The sequence below is a fragment of the Sarcophilus harrisii genome, chromosome 1 (genome assembly GCF_902635505.1).
Source record: "Sarcophilus harrisii chromosome 1, mSarHar1.11, whole genome shotgun sequence".
Taxonomy (NCBI): Eukaryota; Metazoa; Chordata; class Mammalia; order Dasyuromorphia; family Dasyuridae; genus Sarcophilus; species Sarcophilus harrisii.
In genome coordinates, this window is record NC_045426.1 from 702,465,606 (window position 1) to 702,488,618 (window position 23,013).

Below are 23,013 nucleotides of genomic sequence, written 5' to 3' on the forward strand. Positions count from 1 at the left end.
TCCTGTGTTCAAATATGACCTCACATACTTAACACTAATTATATGACCTTGAGCAAATTTTTTAATACCAATTACCTCACCAAAAACAACAACAACAAATAAAATGATCTAGGAAAAAATTGTCAAACCAATCATAGCCGAGAAAACCCCAAATGAGATCACAAAGAATGAAACAATGCATGGAGGGATTCTTCTTATTTTCTTTGGACCTGGGAACAAAGCCTGCAAGTTGCAAAGAGGCACTTTTTGCTTCTAGGTCAGGGAAGACTTCCAAATGCTTCAGTTCAATACATTAAATCCAATTATCAATCAGTAAGTAATTGCAAAGCACTGTCCTAGGTGCTAGATACACACACACACACACACACACACACACACATACATACACATACACAAAAATCAAAACAATTTCTGTCCTTAAGGATCTTATATTCTACTAGAGGAAAGAGGTACATGTGTACAGATAAGTAAAGGCCAAATAGTACAGAATAATTTCAAGAGAGAAAGCACTAGCAGCTGGGGGATCAGGAAAGGCCTTGTTTTGGCAGGTAATTGCATCTGAGTTGTGTTTTCTGAGAAAGTAGAGATTAAATAATAAACTCCTTATGAGTAGAGTCTGATTTTTTTGCTTTTGCCTTTCTTTGTATTTACTGCACTTTGAACAGTGCCTGGAGCATAGTAGATGTTGAATAAATTTGTTGATTTGACTCTGAGTAGGAGGTTAAGAGGACATTTCAGACTTGAGGGCTAGTCTTGCAAAAAGCAGAGGAGCCTGGAGAAGGAATTTTGTCTATGGGGAAAGATTGTTGTTGAATCATTTTTAAGTTATCTCTGACTCTCTATGACCCCATTTGGGGTTTCTTTGGAAAAGATATTGGAGTTGTTTGGTATTTTTTTCCTCCAGCTCTTTTTACAGATGAGGAAACTGAGGCAATCAAGGTAAGGGGACTCGCTCAGGTCACACAGCTATTAAGTGTATGAGGCCAGATTTGAATGCAGGTCCTCCTGACTCTAGGCCTAGTGTTCTATCCATCGCATCATCTAGCTGCCATATGGGGAAAGATAGACTGGAATTTTACATTCAGAGTATTCATTCTATTCAGAGTTTTACATCCTAAAAAGAACAAATTTATTTCATTCTAGAGTCCAGGAGGGAAGCACGGGAGCTTCTTCAGAAGGCCAGCAACATAATCAGTTTTGCTTTTGACAAATCCATTTGGTGTCTGTGGGCTGGATTGGAGAAAGGAAGCAGAGAGTTAATGAAGCAATTATTGAAAAATTGCAAGAGATGATGAAGGTCCAGAGAAGGCTAAAGAAAGAAAGATTGAGAGAGTAGGGGAAAAAGGGGATTGCTGGCCATGTGAGACAATATGGAAACAGAATCGACAAGATGATTATATTATTGGGGCCATCATGAGGATGTCAATGAGTAAGTGGGAAGGATGACTCAAACAAAATAGTGATGATCTCAATAGAATTAAGGAAGTTTAGAGTAAAGATGCTTTGGGGACAAGGATCATGAATTCAATTTTGTACAAGCTGAGTTTGAGGTGCCTTTAGATAATGTGGATTAACTTGGAAAGTAATGGGTTCCTCCTTCCTGGAAAACTTCAAGTTAAGGATGAATAACCGCTTCTTAGGAGATTGTGGTCCATCATTGATTGGACTGGAAGGCTTAGAATTGGAAGAGCCAAAAATCTAGTCCAACCCCTTCATCTTAAAATTGAGAAAACAGGTTACAAGGGACATGAGCCTTGCCTGAAATATCACAGAGTAGACATAAGAGGCCAGATTAATATCATAGCATCAGAAATTTAAAAGAGACATCAGAAGTCAAGAAGTCCAAACCTTATTTTACAGATGAGAAAATTAAAGCCCACAGAAGTAATGTCACTTATGATTCGATGTTGCTTTTTATCAAAATCCCCATTCCTTTAGTCACTGTGGAGAAACTACATCGATCTCTATTCCAAGAATTTTGTCACGATCCATTTAACTGTCTAAAAGTAGTGTTCCAGTACAGGATGAGGATTTTGCAACCCAGAACCCTTGAACAGAGAGATCCTTTGTCTGTATGACTGTAAGATGGTTGCCAAGGAGATCATTGTTTTATTCATCAGTAAACACCTACCAGCTGGTAATGCCAGCTGAGGGGGAAGGCTGCTTCTTAAGAGAGGGGGGAAAGGACTCAGTTCTGATTAGAAAGGGCAGACTGAAGATTCATGCTGCTGATTGAACTACTACGTAACAAGGGAGAGGGCAGCCAGAGAAAATCCAGCAGGGACCTTCAAGCCAGTCAGGAAAGCTTGAAATACTTACTAATAAACTACTCTGGAAGTAGGTTGCTATTATTATCTCCATTTTATAGATGAAGAAACTGAGACTTGGGGCCTTGACTAGAATTATACAGTTTGTCAGAATCTGAAGGAGAATTTGAACTCTGGTCTTCCTGACTCCAAGCATATTTCAAGCTTCAAGGGACAAGTAGTTGTGAGCATAAAATAAAGTTAATCTTTAAAAGCATTCACAAACCTTAAAGTGCTACATAAATCCTAGCTATTGTTAAATATTTTTCACTTACTAGTAAGGATATTTCATGCATCAAGATGATGGTGATGAAAGGAGGTCCCATTGACAACTGAGAACTCTCAGGGGAGAGAGATGGGAAGAGCTTTAGATTCCAAAATTTCTTGAAGTCCTGGGTGGACTTTACATTCTAAGTTAAATCAGCCCCCAATATTTCATTTGAAATAAATTCATAATTTTAAAAAGGGAGGAAATCAGGGCTGAATTAAATCATGATGGTTACAGATTATGGTATCTCTTAAATAACACAACTACTTAAATCATCCTAAATGTAAGAATGTGATGGTGTGTGTGTGTGTGTGTGTGTGTGTGTGTATGTGTGTGTATGTATGTGTTTATGTATATGTGTGTATTGTGTGTGTGTGGAGTACAGCAGAAAATATTGTGGAAGAGTGGGAAGAGTTACTCCATTCAGTTGAACTGCTTCTCTTTCTGGTTCTGCTCCTTAGTGCAAATATCACCCAGGAAAACCATTTCCCTCCCATTTGTTTCGGATTCCTCATCTCCACAAGGAGGGAATTGGACTAAATAGCTCAAGACTCCAAATCCTCTGATCCATAATGGCTAGTGAGATAACCAGAAAAGCAGATGCATTGACTGCAACTCCATAAACAAGGAAGATCAAGCTAAAAGAAATGGATTTTAAACCAAGAATAAGAAAGAAAAGGAGAAAAATATTCCTTCCCCTGTCCATTGATGTTGTTCTACTTGACTTAAATGTACTATATTCAATATATTTAGGTTATAGATCAATTTCTACCTAAGAAACAAGAAAGTAAAGCCAAATAAAGGATATAGAATCACATAATAAAAAGAACTCTGGCTCTGGAGTTAAAGGACCTGAGTTCACATTCTCCCTTTGATATTTACCACTGACTTTGAGCAAGACACTTAAGCTCCCCAGGCCTCAGTGTTCCCATTTGTAAAATGAGGCAGTTGGACAAAATGGCCTCTGATGTCCCTCCCAGCTTAAAAGCTGTGGTCTTGTGATCCTCTGGTGTCATCTGAGAGGTATATAGCTTATTATTATTATTATTATTATTTTTTAACCAGGAACCACTTCTTTTTGTCTCTGTGCCAAGGCTACTCTCTCTGTCTTCACCCTCTGAAACTTGAACTCTGTCCGCATTCCTGCCAACTTTGATAGGTAAGAATTTTGCTTTATCTTATCAGAAACAGTCTCCTCTTCCAACATCTTTCTGCCTTTAGAATGTAAGTACCTTGAGGACAAGAATTGTCTTGTTAACTTCAGTTTGTATCCCTAGTACTTAGCACAGCACTTGGCAAATTGTAAGCTTTTAATGAATCTGTCATCATCCATCCATCCATCCATCCATCCATCTATCCATCCATCCACCCATCCACCCATTCGTCCATCTGTCTGTCCAGGGAAGACAGTTTCCCCATCTGGGATTTTTCTATTCCAACGAAATCACAAGTCAAGTCCTGTCCTTATCTAGATCAATCACATAAGGTTATTGTGAGCCAAGAACTTAGTTTGCAAACCTTGAAGTGTGTATGTCTGTGTATGTGTACATGCTTTTTTCTCCATTTGTTTTGTTTTGGTTTTGTTTCATACATCAAAGTTGTCATTCTCAATATTATTTACCATGGATAATGCATAATATCCCTATGCTTCAGTTTTTCATCCAAAAATATGGAAATTATCATTCTCTTCACTGCCAACTTCACAGAGCTTTTGAGAAGAAAGAGTTTAGCCAACCTTATTGTGAGTTATACTATTAGTGCTATTCACATTACTAATAATATTTAATACTATTAGTGAGGAAAATGACAGGCAGTATGGTATGGTGGATAGAGAGCTAGCCTTAGAGTCAAAAATGAATGAGTACGTGAATGAATGAGCATTTGTCTTTTTTCTAGTAAATTTATTTATTTTAATGCACATTTTTAATGAATCATGTTGGGAGAGAAAAATCAGAGCAAAAGGGAAAAAAACATGGGAGAGATTAAAAAACAGAAAAAAAAAACAAGTGAGCATAACATATGCTGATTTACATTCAGTCTCCTTGGTTCTTTTTCTGAATGCAGATGGCATTTTCTGTCCAGTCTATTGAGATTGCTTTGGATCACTAAACCACTGAGAAGAATCAAGTCTTTCACAGTTGAGCATCATATAGTGTTGTATGATGTATTCCTGGTTCTGCTTGTTTCACTCAGCATCAGTTCATGTAAATCTTTCCAGGCCTTTCTAAAATCAACTTGTTCATCATTTTTTATAGAACAATAATATTCCATTATCTTCATGTACCACAACTTGTCCCCCAATTGATGGGCATCTACTCTTAATGAGCATTTGTAAAGCACTCACTATGTACTAGGCCCTAAGTTGAATGCTGGGAACACAAATACTGAAAGTGCTCTAGTCCCTACCTTTAGGAAGTTTACATGGTAATTTAGAACACACCATATATAGATAGTGGGGGCCAAGGAAAGATATTAGGTCTGCAAAATCACAAGTCACAAAGATGGAGAATGGAATAATTTCCCCAAGTCTTCCTCTGATGCCTCTTGGCTATAAAACCTCAGGAGAAGATTTTTCTTCCTTTATGCCTCCAGGCAATTTTCTAAATTGGTAAAGGGACTTTACTATTTACCAACTAGGAATTCCCTGGAGCAGAGCCCAAGAAAATCACGGGTTCTATCTTTTTTCCCAATAGTAATTTATTTTCCAAATACATGTAAAGATAGTTTTTAACATCCATTTTTGTAAGACTGTGTTTTTTTTTTTACCTCCCCTTCCTTAAGACAGAAAGCAATCTGGAATAGATTAAATTTTGAATTCTTTTAAATGTATTATTATATTTGTCATGTTGTGCAAGAAAAAAATCAGATCAAAAGGTGGGGAAAAACCATGAGAAAGAAAAAAACAAAAACAAAAAACTCAAACAAAAAAAGGTGAAAATACTATACTTTGATTTACATTCAGTCTCTATAGTTCTCTCTCTGAATGGGGATGTCATTTTCCCCTTCCAAGTCTATTGGAATTGCCTTGAATCACCTCGTTGTTGAAAAGAGCCGAGTCCATCACAGTTGATCATCACATAATCTTGTTGTTGATGTATACAATGTTCTCTTGGTTCTGCTCATTTCACTCAGCATCAATTCATGTAAGTCTCTCCAGGTTTTTCTGAAATCAGCCTGCTCTCTATTTCTGATAGAACAATGATATTCCATTACATTCCCCTACCATAACTTCTGCAGCCATTCCCCAGTTGATGGGCATCCATTCAATTTCCAGTTCCTTGGAAGGCTACTACAAACACATAGGGTCCTTGTACCTTTTTGAGATGCAGACTCAGTAGTGTCCCAATTTTCCCACATCCCTTTAACATTTATCATTATCTTTTCCTCTAGAACAATGATATTCCATTACGTTCTCATACCGTAACTTCTGCAGCCATTCCCCAGTTGATGGACATCCACTCAATTTCCAGTTCCTTGGAAGGCTACTACAAACACATAGGGTCCTTGTACTTCTTTGGGATGCAGACTCAGTAGTGAGACTTCTGGATCAAAGGATATGTGCAGTTTGATAGCCCTTTGGGCATAATTCCAAATTTCTCTCCAGAATGGGTGAATCGTTTTACAGCTACACCAACAATACATTAGTGTCCCAATTTTCCCACATCCCTTCCAGTATTTATCATTATCTTTTCCTGTCATGTTAGCCAATCTGAAAAGTGTGAAGAAGTAGCTCAGAAATGTCTTAATTTCCATTTCTCTAATCAATAGAAATCACATAATAATAGAAAAATAATGCCATCAGAGCAACAACATCGAATATTTAGATCTAGCAGGGCACCATAGAGATTAGCTAGTCCCCCATTTTACAAAGGAAAAAATAAGTCTCAGAGAGAATCAATGCCTTGTTCGAGGCAAGAAAACAAGTGAGTGAGAGAATCCTAATCCTAATCAGTGGTGCATTCCTTGTGAGTATATAGTGTCTGACACTTCAATGAAATGTGTGCACATACACACACACAAGCATGTATGTATATATATGTGTGTGTGTGTGTATACAAATGTATGTATATATGTATGTGTACATATAATGCATACATATAATACAAATATATATTTGTGTGTATATATATTTCCCTCAAATCTATTATTTTTGGCTGCAGACAGTTCATGGAGCTTAATTTGAGTCATGCTATGTCTTTGGCCCCAGCCCCATCTCCCATTCCTCTGTCCCTTGCCATGGGGCCATTCACCTGGAAGGTGTCAAACATCATTTTCATATCCTTGAGACTCCATCTTCTTTGAGGTTGTTGCTGATTAATGGCTTCCTGACCACAGTATTGCTGCAAAGTTAGCACTAGAGGTGGGGAAATGTGGGAGGGAGAGACAGGGCAGCCAGAAGAAAATAATGTGTGATTTAAAGGCTTTTTCAAGAAAAGGATTAAGAAAGAATGATTTTTTTAAAGCATAGAGACAAGCCAAGAAAGGCTTGTGCTCTCTGTGACCTAATGAATATTCTTTCCTTTCCCTCACAATGCTTAAAGCCTGTAATTGGCCCTTCAGGGTACAAAGTGTACACTCAAGCTTGGATTGAGTGGGACAGAAACTTCCCATGTGATTCTGTCTCTTCAATGGAGAAGTCTGTGTTCCCACACTTGTTCAGAAACATGTTCTACTATTCACAGACTCATGGGGTGTAGGGGGTGGAGGGTTAAGCTGCATATCAGCGAGAGAAATGAAAACAAATTTCTAACAGTTAGAAGCATGCACAAGTGAAATGGACCCCCTGGGACCTGGGAGCTGGTGGGTAGGAGTGAGAGGGGATAGTACTGGCTTCCTTGTACCTGGAGGTCTTCAATCAGAGGATGAGGAAGCATGTGAGAGGTGGGACATGTGGGAGAAAGGATTTTTTTTAGATATGGGCACATTCAGAAATACCACAGAGAACCTTCCAAACCTTATAAAGCTGTGATTCCATAATAGAGTATTGAAGATGAGAATAGAGAACAGAGAATGTGAGAGCTGAGAAGGACCTTGGAATAGGGAATGTTAAAGACAGGAGGGCTTTAGAACTGGGAGGAGTTTTAGAATAAGGGGTGTCAGAGCTGGGAGGGACCTTGGAACAAGGATGTCAGAGCTGGGCGGGGGTCTTAGAACAGAGAATATAGGAATATATAGAATAAAAGAAGGGAGGGAGCCAGTAGAGTCAATGTACTACAGTTGTGGAAGAAACCTTTATTTGTAGGTAGAAAATCACTATTCTAAAGCTGGACTTCCTTGCTATTTGCGTGACTTTGAGGATATCCTTTCATCTCTCTGCCCTTCTGCTCCCCCAGTTATAAACTAAATGTGACATACTATGTTTTTCCCACATCTAAATTTCTGATCCTATAGAACAGGGGTCCTCAAACTACGGCCCATGGGCCAGATGCAGCAGCTGAGGACGTTTATCCCCCTCATCGAGGGCTATGAAGTTTCTTTATTTAAAGGCCCACAAAACAAAGTTTTTGTTTTTACTATAGTCCGGCCCTCCAACAGTCTGAGGGATAGTAAACTGGTCCCTTATTTAAAAAGTTTGAGGACTCCTGCTATAGATACTTGAGTGGGCTGGTCCTTAGAGCTCAGAATCACTGCTTTGATAGCCAAGGAGGATTGTAGGAAAGCAGAATCATCAGGATGTAGTCATGAGAGAAAACTAATGATCAGAACTGGATGAAACTTAGAGATCATTTAGTCCAAATCTCTCATTTGACAGATGAGGAAAATTTGAGGGGTAGAGAGGGGAGTGTTTGCCTAAGACCACACACCAGGTAAATGTCAGAGCCAAGAACTGAACCCAAGTTTCCTAACTTATAACTCAGCATCCAGCCCCTTTACAAGAACCTCTAAGAAATGCTTCTCCAATAGAGTTAAACCAGAAGGTCTGGATTCAAATTCTTACCCCAATGAGTGCATATCTCTTGTGCATGGGTCCCTGAGCCATGCTGAATAGCACAGCTTTCCCAATCACATGGTGCATTATAAAGATATATGAGGTGGGAAGGATGTGCTGTAGCATGATAGAGAAACCTTCTTTGCGTATAAAATTCAAAGGGATGGCCATGAATTAAAGCAGACTTCTTTCTTTTGTAAAAAATCATATTTGCATATTTAATATTTTCTCCAGTTACATTTAAAACAATTTTTACATTTGTTTTCTTTAAAAACAAAAATCTTTTGGGCTCTAGATTCTCTCTCTTATCCCCATCCCCAACCTGCATTAAGAAACCACATGAGAAATTATGCATGACATGTCACTATAAGTCATATTGTGAAAGAAAACACTGATCCCCCAATTCTAATTTAAAAAACACTCAAGGAAAATAAAGTTTAAAAAGGGAGTATAATGCAATCTGTATTTAGACATAATCAGTTTCTTCCTTCGGTGTGGATAGGATTTTTCATCAGAAGTCCTTCAGGTTTGTTGACCAAGTTCTTCTGTGACTCTCACTGATCAAAACTCTGTCCTCAGAAAGAGTTGAAAACAACATGGGTTGATCTGCATGATATTCATATTAATAAATTCCAACTTTTGATTCAAAAGTTAGTCACATGAGAAGGCAAAAGGATGATTCTAAGATAGGTGACTAAGAGGGTGGTAGGACCCAAACAGAAGTAATGAGATTAGGAGTGATGGGATTAGGAAGAAACATCATTGGTTCTGTTTTGTCAAGTTGGACATCCAAATGCAGATAGCTAAGAGATGGTTGGTGACATGGGACTAAAGCTCAGAAGAGAGGTTAAGGCTCAATATGTAGATTTGGAAATCATCTCAATAGAAATTATAGGACATCAATGGGAGATGATGAAGTCACCAAAGAACAGGGGGAGTAGGACAGTAGAGAAAAGGCCAAGGATAAAGCTCTGGGGTTCATCTATTCATAAACCATAGGCTGTAGATAATGGTCCCATGGATCCCTTTCATCTCTGATGTTCTATGGCTCTAGGTTCTCATCCTGAATGGGTAGAAAAAAGGTCCACCAGGTCTGGGCTGGTAGGAAAATCACATTGAAGCAAACCACCAGTCAGGACCCTTCAGGGTACTGAAAATTGAATGGACACAGTCCCTAGCATAGTCGGCACTTAATAAGCATTCATTGGACTGAATTGTACTGGGGGTTATAAATTAATCTAGAGGGAAAGCTCCAAGTCATCTTTCAATTTGCTGTTATCTAGCTCTGTTGAAGACACCCTGTCTGAGAAGGGAAAGAATATCCATCAGTAAGCAGCCCATGTGCCATCCCCTCCCAGAAACTTCTCTTGATCTCTCTAGTTGTCAGCATTTTCTCCCTTTTCCTAAATAATTATAGATTCAGTGGAAGTCAACAGTCAATTACTGAGTGCCTGCTAAGTGTTGGAGAGGTTCTAGGAGACTATCAGTCAATCAACAAGCATTTATTAAGCACTTGCTTTGTGGTCTCTGGGAATATAAAGTGAAACACTGAAACCTGATCTTAAGGAACTTGCATTGTTTTGGGGATGGTGAGGATGGAGGAAGGACAGCAGGCTGAAAGACAGTGTGGTTTGGTGGATAGAGGACTAGACTTAGGAGTCTCAGAATCCTGAGTTTGAATCCTACTCCTGACACTTATTTTCTTTGTGGACTTAGGCAAATCTCAATTTCTCTGGGCCTCAGTTTATTTATGTGTAAAATAAGATGAGTTTTGCTCTCCCCAGTTCTAAATCTGTGATCCTTTATACATAAATAAATTATACCCCCCATACACAAAGTATTTATGAACTAATCCCTGACTATAGGGAGCTTATATTCTCCCCAAGTGCCAATAAACACACAAATAAAATATATGTCTGCATGTATGTCTGTATACATATATGTACATGTATACGCCCCCCTACACATATACACGCAGAGAGTACATACAAAGGAATGGTCATGGGAGAGGAGAGAGCACCAGCTACTGAGATGACCAGAAAACCCCTGAGTTGTGCTTTGAAGAAGTCAGGTTCTCTTTTCTTTATGATTACAAGAAATGAGGAGAAAGAACACTTCAGGCATGAAGGCAGCCCAGAACAAGGCTGTTTATATCTGTCTCCCTATGAGTAGAATGCAAGCTTCTTGGGGATAGGATCAGTTTTTTTTTTTTTAACTTTTATTTTCTCCCATCAGCACCTTGGACAACACCATGCACCTAGCATGTGCTAAAATGTATTTTTTGGATTAAATTGGATTGGTTTGGAAGCAAGTTCCACTTGAGAAAAGGGAATGAGTTCCTGGAACAAAATATTCAGGATTTGGAATGGCAGGACTTGGTTAGGACCAGAAAGCCATGGGTTAAGAGTTTGAAGGAACCTCAAGGTCAAAGGACCCCGTGATTAACACATGATAAGAGGCAGAAATGGGAATTGCTACCTATGTGGTATTGGGAAGCTCAGTTCCTTATTCTGGATCTCAGTGATCACATCTATACAATGAGAGAGTTATGATAGTTGACTGCAGTTTCTCTTCACATGCAATCTATGTGATCCTGTGATCCAACAGTTTGGAGCAGAAAAGAGATTCTATTTTCTTTTAAACTAATTTCAAACACTTACTTGTATGACCCCAGGACAACCATTTAACTTATATGAGCCCTGGTTTACTCATCTGGAAAATGGGCACAATGCTATATTTTACACTTATTAGAGTAAGGAGTTGTGAGAATGAAATGAGATTAAATTTGTAAAATGTTTTGCAAGTATTAAATCACTTGTTATCATTAGTTCTTCTCACTTGTAGGTTTGATGGATTTCTAATAGAAATGGTCCTAAGATAAATCTTACATTTAGGATTCAGCAACATTACTTATAGAATGCCAGGACTGGAGGCAGGACAATTCATCTTCCACAGTTTAAATCTCACTTCATATACTTATCAGTTGTGTGACTTTAGGCAAGTCACTTAGCCCTATTTGCCTCAGTTTCCTCATCTGTCAAACAAGATGGAGATGGAAAAATATGTGACCTTGCTGCTAATGAAATACCAGTCAACAAGTATTGACAGAGCTGAGGGTTTTGCAGCCAGGATGAAAATATTTCTCTAAGGAGTCTCTTGTGAAGATAAAAAAAGGCATGAAAAAAAGGCTGGTTTGCCTTGGGGATATACCAGACACATTGCCACTTTGGGAAACTAGATTCTCTAGTTACCTCTTGTTAATGAGAAACACTGGAAGGCTGGAAGATTCCAGTCCTGACTGTGTGATACCAGGCAAGTCACTTAACCCTATTTTCCTCAATTTCCTCATCTGTCAAATGAGCCAAAGAAGGAAATGACAAACTGTTCCAGTATTTTAAAAAACAACAAAAACCCTCAAAAATCTTAATGGAGGTCACGAGGAGTCCAAAATAACTGAACAACATTATAATTGTTCTTTTTTACTTAATACTTACTTACTTAATAAATTTTAAGTAATATTTACTTAAAATCTCATCATTTTGTTGAGGTTCAGATAGAAAAGATCCTGAGACAAATCATCCATTGTTCTTTTATATTCAGCATTTTATCAACAACTATTTCCCAGGTGGGTAAAATAATTACTTTTCATATAAAAGAACTAGATCATTGGGAAGTCAGCTCAACCTTTTTAGACTCACTGAGTCTAAATTGGGGCTTTAGTACAGCTCCAATAGCAGACAAGGTCAAGGATGACATTTATTCTGTCCCCATGTAGTCCTGGTCCTATCTGCTTTCTGATACTCTGAAAATTTTCCTTCCCATGAAGCTTGTGGATTATGAGCATTTGGGATTGCAACATCAATTTGACATGTTCTTAAATTTTGTGAACCAGTGTCTAACCGTGAGCAACCATTCAGTCTGTGGTAATGTTCTAAACACAGTAGTTTATTGCTTGAGTTCTCCAGTATCTTTTGAAAAGTGTTTCTAATACAGAGATTTATTGACTGACCATCTATAAAGGCAGAGGGTTTCTTTGTATAAGTTTAAAGACCAAGTCATGATCAGCTTTTATAGGGTGAAATGATGCACAGAATTGTCCCATATTATCATTGTTGTTGTTATTGATAATACTCCATTCCCACTTCCTTTGCTACCTCCTTTTATATGTTGTCTCCCAACATTAGAAACTAAACTCCTTGAGAACAAAAAAATGTTCTGTTTCTGACACATGCTATTTATATAATATTGAACAAATCAATTACTCCATTGGTGTTCTAAGTAACTCTTGAAAATCCTAAAATGCAGAAAATATGTTGAGTTGCATTTTTAGCCGAAGTTTCCTCACCTGGGAGTTCTCTACACCAGTCAAATGACAAGTACAGTTTCTATCCTCCACCGTCATCATCATTATCTAACATCTCGAGGTCCAGCAGCTTTTTTCTCAGTGCCAGTTTGCAACAGGCAAGGAGGGAGGTAATAGAAAGCCAGAAAATCTCATCTTTTTCTTTGCCCTTTTCTTCCAAAGGAACTAACCCCTCCATCCCTTCACAAAAGAATGGCCAAGCTTTGATTTCTCTTCTGAATGCCAGCTCTCTAGACTAGAAAAACAGGCAGGTCCAGGAAGCTGCTAACAAAGGAACATTTCCAAGGCTGCTAATTATTCTGCTTCTGAGTAAATAATTATGTGCAAGAGGCAAAAAAAACAACTAGAAGTCCCTGGTTAAAGAACTGGCAAACAGAAAGAGAGAAGATGAAAAAGCAGTTGGTGGTTTGATGTATCCCAGGGAACATTTCTTAAAGGGGAGCTGGGTTTTGCAGCGGCTTTTTTGATTCCCTGTATTTTAAACACCTAGCCTTGGCTTTTTGAAGTTGTTTGCCTTGATGGTGTAATTAAATCATTGTACTGAGAGCCCCGATGTTTATGATCCAGCTGCGTCCCTATCCTGGATTCTACTGTCCTATCTCTGCCGATGAATCCAGTTGATTTCAATAGTTTCTCTTGTCCCTTCTCCATCCTACCTACCCCCAAACACACACAGACTAAAGAAATCTGTTTCTTCTCTAATTCTAAGGCAAAATCTTACTAATAGTTGACGTTAGTTAGGACTACATTAAAATGGGAGGTTGCTTCCCTACCTGAGGATCAGGTACTTTGGCAAAAGAAATTCTGCCACTATTGGCACAATAGTGCCAAGCCATGACAGCATCTGATAGCTTGTGAGCCCTTAATCAATGTCAGTTGGTTAATTTCCTGTGATCAAATTCCTTCTCCTTTTCCAGGTCTCTTTTCTTTTCTGTAAAATGGGCTAAATCAACTTTAAGGTTTCTTGTCTACACAAGAATTCTATTATTTTCTGGTACTAGTAATGATAGATGTTTAGATAGAGCTCTAAGGTTGGCAAAGTGCTTTACACACACACATACACACACACACACACATTATCTAAGAAGAAATAGGGTGAAGTGAAAGTGCCTCTGAAGTCAAAGGACTCAGATTCAAATCCTACCTCTGATGTTTATTGAAAATTGAACCTTGGAGAAAATTAAATCCCTTGGACCTCACTCTTCTTATCTGACAAACAAGGGAATTGGACAAAGTGGCTTCTGAGATTATTTTTGGCCTAAGAACTAGGATCCCATGCCTTTGAAAAAACCCCTTCATCTTTTCAAGCCTCAGTTTCTTCATCTGAAAAACAAGAGGGTTGGAGCTGATGTTTTCAAAAATTTGTTCCTACTTTAAATCTGTTATCTCATCTAATGCTCTCAACAACCTTGTTAGGTGAGTGTCATTATTATCCCCATTATACAGAGGAAGAAGAAACTGTGGCTCAGAAAGATTACAACATTGTAATTGGAGTCGGGAAGACCTGAATTCAAGTCCAGATTAAAATATTTACTAATTATGCGATTTGCACGATTCATTGACTCTTTCTCAGCCTCAATTCTTTTGATCTGTAAAATGGGGTTTTGCTTTATAGGGTTTTGGAGAGAGAAAATGAATTAACGTGTATAAAGTGCTTTGAAACCTTAAAGTGCTATATAAATGTATAATCATCATCATCATCATTCTCACCTCTATCCAAAGACACACAGCTATTAAGTGTTCCAGGCTGGATTAAGATCATGGATACAAAGATTTTTGTGATCTAGTCATCTTTCGCCATGTATGACTCTCTGTGACCTCACTTGGGGGAGTGATTTGCCATTTCCTTCTCCAGCTGATTTTACAGGGAGAAACTGAAGCAAACAGTGACTTGCCTAGGATTACAACAGCCAATGTCTGAGGCTGGAGTTGAACTCATGAAGATGAGTCTTCTCAATTTCAAATCCAGGACTCTCTCCCTTTGGGCAACTAGTATCCATTTTCAGGGATGTAAAGTTAGATGGAAACTCAGAAGTCTTTGAATCCAATCTTCTCATTTTACAAAAGTGGAAACTGAGCCCATGTAGGATAAATAATTTTTGCAAGTGTTTGAGGTTGTATTTGAACTTAGGGCTTCCTGGATCCATCACTCCTTCTATGCAGGTTGATGATAATATGTAGAATGTTTTGTTCTAGTATTCTCTCTTTGCTGCTGTGCTGGTTTCCATAGGGTATCCTCCTACTTCTTTCCCACACAGACTCCCATTTACTCATCCTGCCTTTCTCTTCTCTGCTCCCCCCTTCACAAACACAGTCCTGATAATGTTAAGTATCCACTAGGAAACAGAGGCTCACTGTCCTTCCAGAATTGGCAATGTCCTCATCTTCTATCCAACAGATGGGATAATGGGGCAGTCTGGGTCTCTTGCTAAAGGAGCATGGAAGCTGGGCTTGGGGAGTATTCCATCCCTGGCCAAATCCAGGGGGACTGAGCAAGCAGGGCCATTCTATCTGCTATCCTCTCATCTCCAAGTCATAGAAGAGTCTTTCAGCAACCAGCATTTCAAGAGGAGGGGGAAGAGATAGAAAGGAAATTCAATTCAATTCAATTCAATTCAACAAGCATTTTATTGTGACTGATGAAAAATGGCAATGCAAAGGAGAAATCAGATGCTAGAACTAAAACCAGCCCACAAAAGCCCACAGGAAGAGACCTTGGAGACTTTGTTTTATTCTCTTCTGAAGGTTTGGGGGGAGCTGTCCAAGTGTGCATTACTTCCAATCAGCATATCCGTGAGCTGTTGGAGGAGGCCAGCATATGAATGGCCTTTTCTGGAGACTCTTAATCGGTGCCAGATAATTAGAGCCCCTGGCTTTGTGTGTTGGAGGGAGACGTTCCTCCCCCCACCTCATTCTGATAGGAAGACAGATGCTCTTTGACGTTCAGCCTGGGCTTACATTTCAGCCAATTTTCAGCGGTGTCTGCAGAGCACACGGAGGGAGCTGGGAACACATTTACATGTCATGCTGGTTGGCTAGGCCTCTGGTGGATAAGGTGGTCACTATCCATCAACCGTAGTAAGTGGGGAATGACAAGACATGCCTTCTGAAAGCATTAGCAGGCCGGTTTGGGCAGAGTTATTGATGAAGGCAGTGGAGGGAATTAGCCCAGATGCCAAAGAAAGAGGAAAGGTAGAGGAGGAGGGGAGATTCTTACACTTAGCTTGTGGGAGAGGGGAGTGGAGGCAGCATCCCTTTTGCCAGCCTGAAGATGTATCCAATTCATTCTCTGACCTGGGTATCTAATCTGGGACTCTCAAGTCAGAGAAGTAGAGAAGCAAGTGATTTTCAGAAGATACAGGTGTCTTGTGGTATATGACAGCTGTCCTGAGACTTGGTTTTGTATCCCATTTACATCACTGTGTGTCCTAAAGCAAATTATTTCTTTTTTTTTGGCCTCAATTTCCTTTTCTGTAAAATCAACATAATACCATTTTCCTTGTTTGCCTCATGGATTTTTTTTGTTTTTATATCAACCTAGATTCAGAATGGGTAGGAAACTGGGAGATCATCTAATTGAACCTTCTCCATTAGGATAGATCACTTGAGGGCAGGGACCATATTTTTGCCTTTCTTTACATCCTCTGTAAGCATGTAGGTGCTTAAGAAACATTCATTGACTAAATGAATAATTGGAGAAAGCCTGGAGGTGATTTGGGACCTGCATCCTGGACAGTATAACCACTTGACTTGTTTTTCTTCATTTTATAAATGATGAAACTGAGTCATGGGCAGATTGAGTGACTTAAGCAGGATCATTCAACTAATAAGTGTCTGAAGCAGGATTTGAACTCAAGTTTCTCTAGCTACATACATCCACTATTTCATTAGCTGCAAACTATTGGATCCCTTTGCACCACTTTATGCCTACCTGTAAAATAGGGACAATAACACAGGCTCACCATGAAGAAGACATTTTTATGGAATCATAGAATCTCAGAGTTGGAAGAGCAACAACAACAACAATGATGACAATGGCAACAGCAACAACAATGAGAAGCATTTAATTAGCACTTTAAAGCTTGAAGAGGATGATACATACATTATCTAATTTGATACTTCTAACCACCCTGTGAGGTAGGCTCACAATTTTTTTAACTTAATGATTTATTTTTCCCCAATTACATGTGAAAACAATTTTCACCATTTGCTTTAAAAATTGAGTTCCAAATTCTCTCCCTTCCCACCCCTCTCATTGAAAAGGCAAGCAATTCGATATAAGCTATATATGTGTAGTCATGCAAAACATTTCCACATTAGTCATGTTGTAAAAGAAAACAGACCAAAATTTAAACTTTTGAGTTGCAGATTTTTTTCCCTTCCTCCATCCCCACCTCCCTTCACTGAGAAAACAAGCAACTTGATAAAGGTTGTACATGTGTAATTATGCAAAACATTTCTATCAAAGGCATGTTGTGAAAGAAAACATAGACTGAGTTCTCCTCCCCCCCCAAAAAAACCTCAAGAAAAATAAAGTTAAAAAAATACTTCAATCTATAGTCAGGAACCATCAGTTCTTTCTCTGGGGATGAGTAGCATTTTTTGTCCTAAGTCCTACAGAGGTGTCTTGGATCATTGCATTGCTGAAAACAACTAAGTCATTCACAGTTGATCATCTGACAAAACTGATGTTACTATGTACAATTTTCTCCTGATTCTACTCATTTATTTCACTCTGAATCAGTTCATGCAAGTCTTTCCAGGTTTTTCTGAGAGCATCTAGTTCATCATTTGCAATAGCCAACAGTATTCCATCACAATCCTATACCACAACTTGTTCAGCCATTGCCCTCATGATGGAAATCCCCTCAATTTTTATTTTGCCAGCAGAAAAAAGCTACTATAATTATTTTGTGCATATAGGTCCTTTTCTTTTTTAACCTTTTTGGGGATAGAGATCTAATAATAGTATTGCTAGCTCAAAGATTATATAGTTCTTTGGTATAGCTAGAATGGTTGGATTAGTTCACAACTCTCCCACCAGTGTGATTAGTGTCTCATTTTCCCCCATCTCCTCCAACATTTGTCATTTTCCTTTTCTACTTTATTATCCAGTTTAATAGGAATGAGGTAGTACCTCAGATTGTTTTTAACTTGCACTTATCTTATTAAGAGTGATTTTCAGTCACCAGAGCATTTTTTTTTTCATTTGACTATAGCAGCTTTGATAACTTCATTTGAAACCTGACTGTTTACATTTTATCAGTTGGGACATAGCTCTTGTTCCCATAAATTTGACTAATTTTCTATATATTTGAGAAATAAGGACTTTATCAGAGAAATTTGCTTCAAAGATTTTTTCATAATAATTATTACTTAACTGTATTTCCATCCATCCTATTTCCCCACCCCAATTTATTGTATTCTTTATCTCCTTTCACTCTGTCCTTCCTTAAAAGTGTTTAGCTTCTGACTACTGCCTCCCCCAATCTACCCTTTCTTCTATAAGCAACACCCCTTCTTTTATTTCCTTCTCGAGCTACTTTCTTCTAGGGCAAGATAATTTTCTATATCCAATTCAGTGTGTATTAGTTTCTCTTTGAGCCAATTCCAATGAGAGTAAAGTTTAAGCATTTCCTATCATCTCCTCTATTTTCCCTCTATTGTTCTTTCATGTCTCTTTTATGTCAGATAATTTGCCCCTTTCTATCTCTTCCTTTCCTGTGCATTTCTCTTTCCAGTATATTTCTCTTTCTCATCTGTTAATTTTATTTTTTAAGATAACATCCCTTCCTATTCAACTCACCAGTGTCCTCTGTCCATATATACTCCTAATTGCCCTAATGATGAGAAAGTTCTTTTGAGTTACAAGTATCATCTTCCCACATAGGAATGTAAAGTTTAACATTAATGCCTTATGATTTTCCCTTCATGCTTACTTTTTTATGTTTCTCTTAAATTTTATATTTGAAAGTGAAATTTTCTATTCCATTCCATCTTTTCATCAGGAATGCTTGAACAGTCCTCAAATTCATTAGATATCTTTTTTCTCCAAAAGGATTATAATCTACACATATTGTATTTAATGTATACTTTAACATATTTAACATGTGTGGAACTGCCTGCCATCTAGGGGAGGGGATGAGAGAAGGAGGAAAAAGTTGGAACAGAAGTTTTTGCAAGGGTCAGTGTTGAAAAATTACCCATGCATATGTTTTGTCAATAAAAAGCTATAATAATAAAAAAAGAAAAAAAAGATTATACTCAGTTTTGCTGGGTAGGTGATTCTGGGATCAATCCTAGCTTATTTGTTCTCTGGAATATTAATTCCCAGCCCTCTAATTTTTTAATATAGAAGTTGCTAAATCATGTGTTATCCTGAATGTGGCCCCACAACTTGGACTGTTTCTTTCTGGCTACCTGCAATATTTTCTCCTTAAAGGAAAGCTCTGGAATTTGACTATACTCTTCTTGGAAATTTTCATTTAAAGATCTCTTTCAGGAGACTGGTAGTCTTTCAATTCTATTTTATCTGCTGATTCTAGAATCAAAGGCATTTTCCTTGATAATTTCTTGAAAGATGATCTCTATGTTTTTTTGTTTTTATTATGTCTTTCAAGCAATCCAGTAATTTTTAAATTATCTCTTGTGGATCTATTTTCAGGTCATTTGTCTTTCCCATGAGAAATTTTGCATTGCCTTCTTCTTTCATTTTGGAGGGGTTTGTTTTATTGTTTCTTAATGTCTCATAAAGTTATTATCTTATTCTTGCTCAATTCTAATTTTTAAGGAATTATTTTCTTTGGTGAACTTTTGTATCTCCTTTTACATTTGGCCAATTCCACCATTAAATGAGTTCTTTAAACTGAACTGAAAAATGATTTTCAGTGAAAACCTCTGTCTTTCTTACTATTTGCCCTGTTCTGTTTTTTTTTTAGTATCATTTTCTTCAACACTTTTTTATGCCTCCTTTACCAATCTGCTAATTTATTTTTCATGATTTTCATGTCATCACTCTCCTTTCTTTTCCAAAATTTCCTCTACCTCTCATTTATTTTTAAGATCCTGTTTGAGCTTTTCTATGACCTGAGATTAATTCATATTTTCCTGGAGGCTTTGGATGTTGGAGCTTTGATTTTGTTAACTTCTGAAATGTGCTTTGATCTTCCTTGTCACCATAGTAACTTTCTATGGTCATAAACTTTTCTGTTTTTTGCTCATTTCCCTAGCTGTTTCTTGACTTGTAACTCTGTTAAAATAGGGCTCTATTTTCAGGATGGAAGGCCCAAGCTTCAGGGTTTTTGTGCAGATATTTTCTGAGATACTACTAAGGATCTATAATGTTTCCATTTTCCAAGGTAGAATAAACTAATTAATATGTTTACTATTCTCCTGGACTGTGTTGTGGTCTGTGAAAGACCATAAACACTTTTTTTCTGTCTTGAAACTGTGATGAGGGTCCCTTGTCCCTTGAGACCACAAGCTCTAGTCTGCTAGTGCTCTTTTTTCTACCTGGTACTGCCCCTAAGATTTCAACCCAGATCTTAATATGGCAAAGCCCCCCCAGTGCCAGGAGAGAGATCCCTGTAAGCTCCAATTGACCAGTTTTTGACCCTCTAACCATCTGTGGGCTGAGAGGTCAGGAAGTAGCAATGGCTGCTGCTTTCACTGTTGATTCATTCAATTCCAAGACCTACACCTGAATTGCTGGGGTCTGATCTGTATTGAACTGCACCCTGCCCTCACCTTGGTGCAATAGACTTTCCTTGCCAAATTTCCAAGGGCTTGGGCTGGAAAATTGTTTCATCACATCTTTTATTGATTCTACCACTCCAGAATTTGTTTTAGAGCATTATTTAAATTTCTTTGGAGAGGTTTGAGGGAGAGTTCAGGTGAGTCCTTGCCAACTCTTCACCATCTTGGCTCCATCCCCCAGTAGTCACTATTCTCACCCTCATCTTAAAGATAAAGAAACTGAAACAAGTTCAGCAAATTTTGTAGGGTATTTTTGAGAAGGCTTCATGATCTCTTGGACTTCATGATCTCAAGAAATTCATCATTCTGCAAGATAAATTCAATCTGTCACTTTAACTCACATCTCCTCAGATCATTTTCTGCTTTGGCTACAGATCTTTATTTCTTCCTCTTACCCCTTCTCAGCTTCTTTTTATGTGTTATCTTTCTCCATTAAATTGTGAGTTCCTTGAAGGCAGGGACTGACTTTTGTCTTTCATTGAGAGTTGCTTAAAAATGTTCACTGATTCTAACTCATGTTAGAATCTAAGGCATCTAAGGCAATACTCAGGTCTTCTCAACTCTTGATCCAGAGCTCTAATCACTGTACTGATTAGCTATCTATTCTCATATATACCTACCAATTTTTCAGTATTGGAGAATGTAGTTCAGCTGGGCTAGGGAACAACTAGCTCACTAAGGAAATATATATGCTACCTTTGATCTTATTTTATTGAGCATCACCAGCTCTTTTTTAGCAATTTTTCTTCTCTGTTTTTCCCCAGTGCAAAGACTGTTGTCCCTAGGAGAGAAAACAGAAGCACAATGAATTCAACAGTTCTGCCTTCTGGTCTTTTGTCTGTTATCAGGTCCCAGTTCCCCTTAACAGAGATCTTATACCTTCTTTGATTTTCCTCTTTCCTCTCAGTGCCAACAACAGCAAATAATAATAAGAACAACAGCAAATAGTCAGAAAGCTCCTTTTGATTGTCTTTAGCTTTCCCTCATTGGCTCTCTTCATTTGGAAATTCAGCACAGGATTATTCCATAGTTTTATATCCATCCTTTTATATCTTTCTGAACTTCTTATATAGGTCTTTTTAAAAATCTAAACTCATAACTATTATTATTGTTATTACTAAATTAGTTCCCCTATTTTTTATTTGTTGTTATAAGGGGTGGCTTTCTGGGAGGAGGAGAATAAACTTTAAAATGTAGGTAATATAAAAATTAAAAGATAGCAATTAAAATATATATACTTAAAAAAACCAAAATCTAAACTCATCAATGAGTTCCCTCTTCCTCATTACTGACATTATTTTCCCTATTTTTATTACAATTTCATTCCTATATTCATTCTGGACTGAATTCTCCTATAGATTTCAGCTGGAAGGGTCCTACCTAAAACCTGAAAGTTTCTCAAACTCATTAAAATCTGTTCTCTAAAGGCCAAGGTTTAATGTCACACTATCTCCAACTTTTTTTCTTCTTCTGAATCATGTTTTCTAGATAACTTGGTTTCTTCCCATCAAAAGAAGGTCCATCCAAGTGTCCAAATATTCGTTGTTGGTAATAACCAGAGTCAGAGTTTAATTTGTCCTTGTTGGGTCTTCCACCTTTAGAAGAATTAATGAATCATTGAAGCAAGTCAAGACTAAGGAGAAAAAGTCAGTCAAGCTATTAAGAGGTGATCATTTGTTGTTAAAGTCTTTAAATTTATACTTTAGGGTAAGGTTTAAGCAGTCAGAAATGATAGTGACAGGACCTTTGATTTCATTAGGAAGAGTTTCTTAACATTTTTTGTCTCCTTTGGTCTAGGTCAGAAATGAAGGCTATAAACTCTTTCTCAATTAAAAAACAAAAAAAATTAACTGAGTTTATTTAGAACATTTTAATATTTGCAAAACATTTTTACAAATATTATCTACTTTTATCTGTTCAACAAACCTGTAAGGGAAGTAAATGGTATTGATAGCTTTATTTTACAGATGAGGCAGAAAAGTAGTTAGGTGATTTGCCCAGAATCATAGAACTATTTTAAATGCATAATAAAATAAATAGGATTATATAGAAAATAAATTCTGTTGAAATATAGTTTGCAAATTCATTTAAACAACATATCATTCACTAGGGAATTATTAGTTTCAGCAGCTTTCTCTATCAATGTAAGACATCATCTTCTCTGCAAAGTATAATTTTAAAGAATTTTTAAAAGCAATGAAAGGCTAATTAATTTATATAAGGTTGCATAGCAAGTATGTGTCGTAATTAAGATTTGAACCCAGTTTTTTTCAATTTTGAAAGTGGCACAATCACAAATGTTTAAAATACCCAGAAAACAAAATGTCTTAATCAGTATAAAAAGTAGAGTGGGTTTTACAACAGCTTACACTGAGGGCAAAATGTTTGTATT

General features: G+C 37.6%; 1 long non-coding RNA gene across 1 annotated transcript in view; it reads left to right on the forward strand.

Moving 5' to 3' along the window:
• Positions 1-2,128: 2,128 nt before the first annotated feature.
• The window catches only part of LOC116420849, a 44,271-nt gene continuing 23,386 nt past the window's right edge, over positions 2,129-23,013 (forward strand). The window contains exons 1-2 of the long non-coding RNA XR_004231308.1: positions 2,129-2,337; positions 3,640-3,733. This is a non-coding gene — a long non-coding RNA (uncharacterized LOC116420849). The remainder of the gene's footprint in view (positions 2,338-3,639; positions 3,734-23,013) is intronic.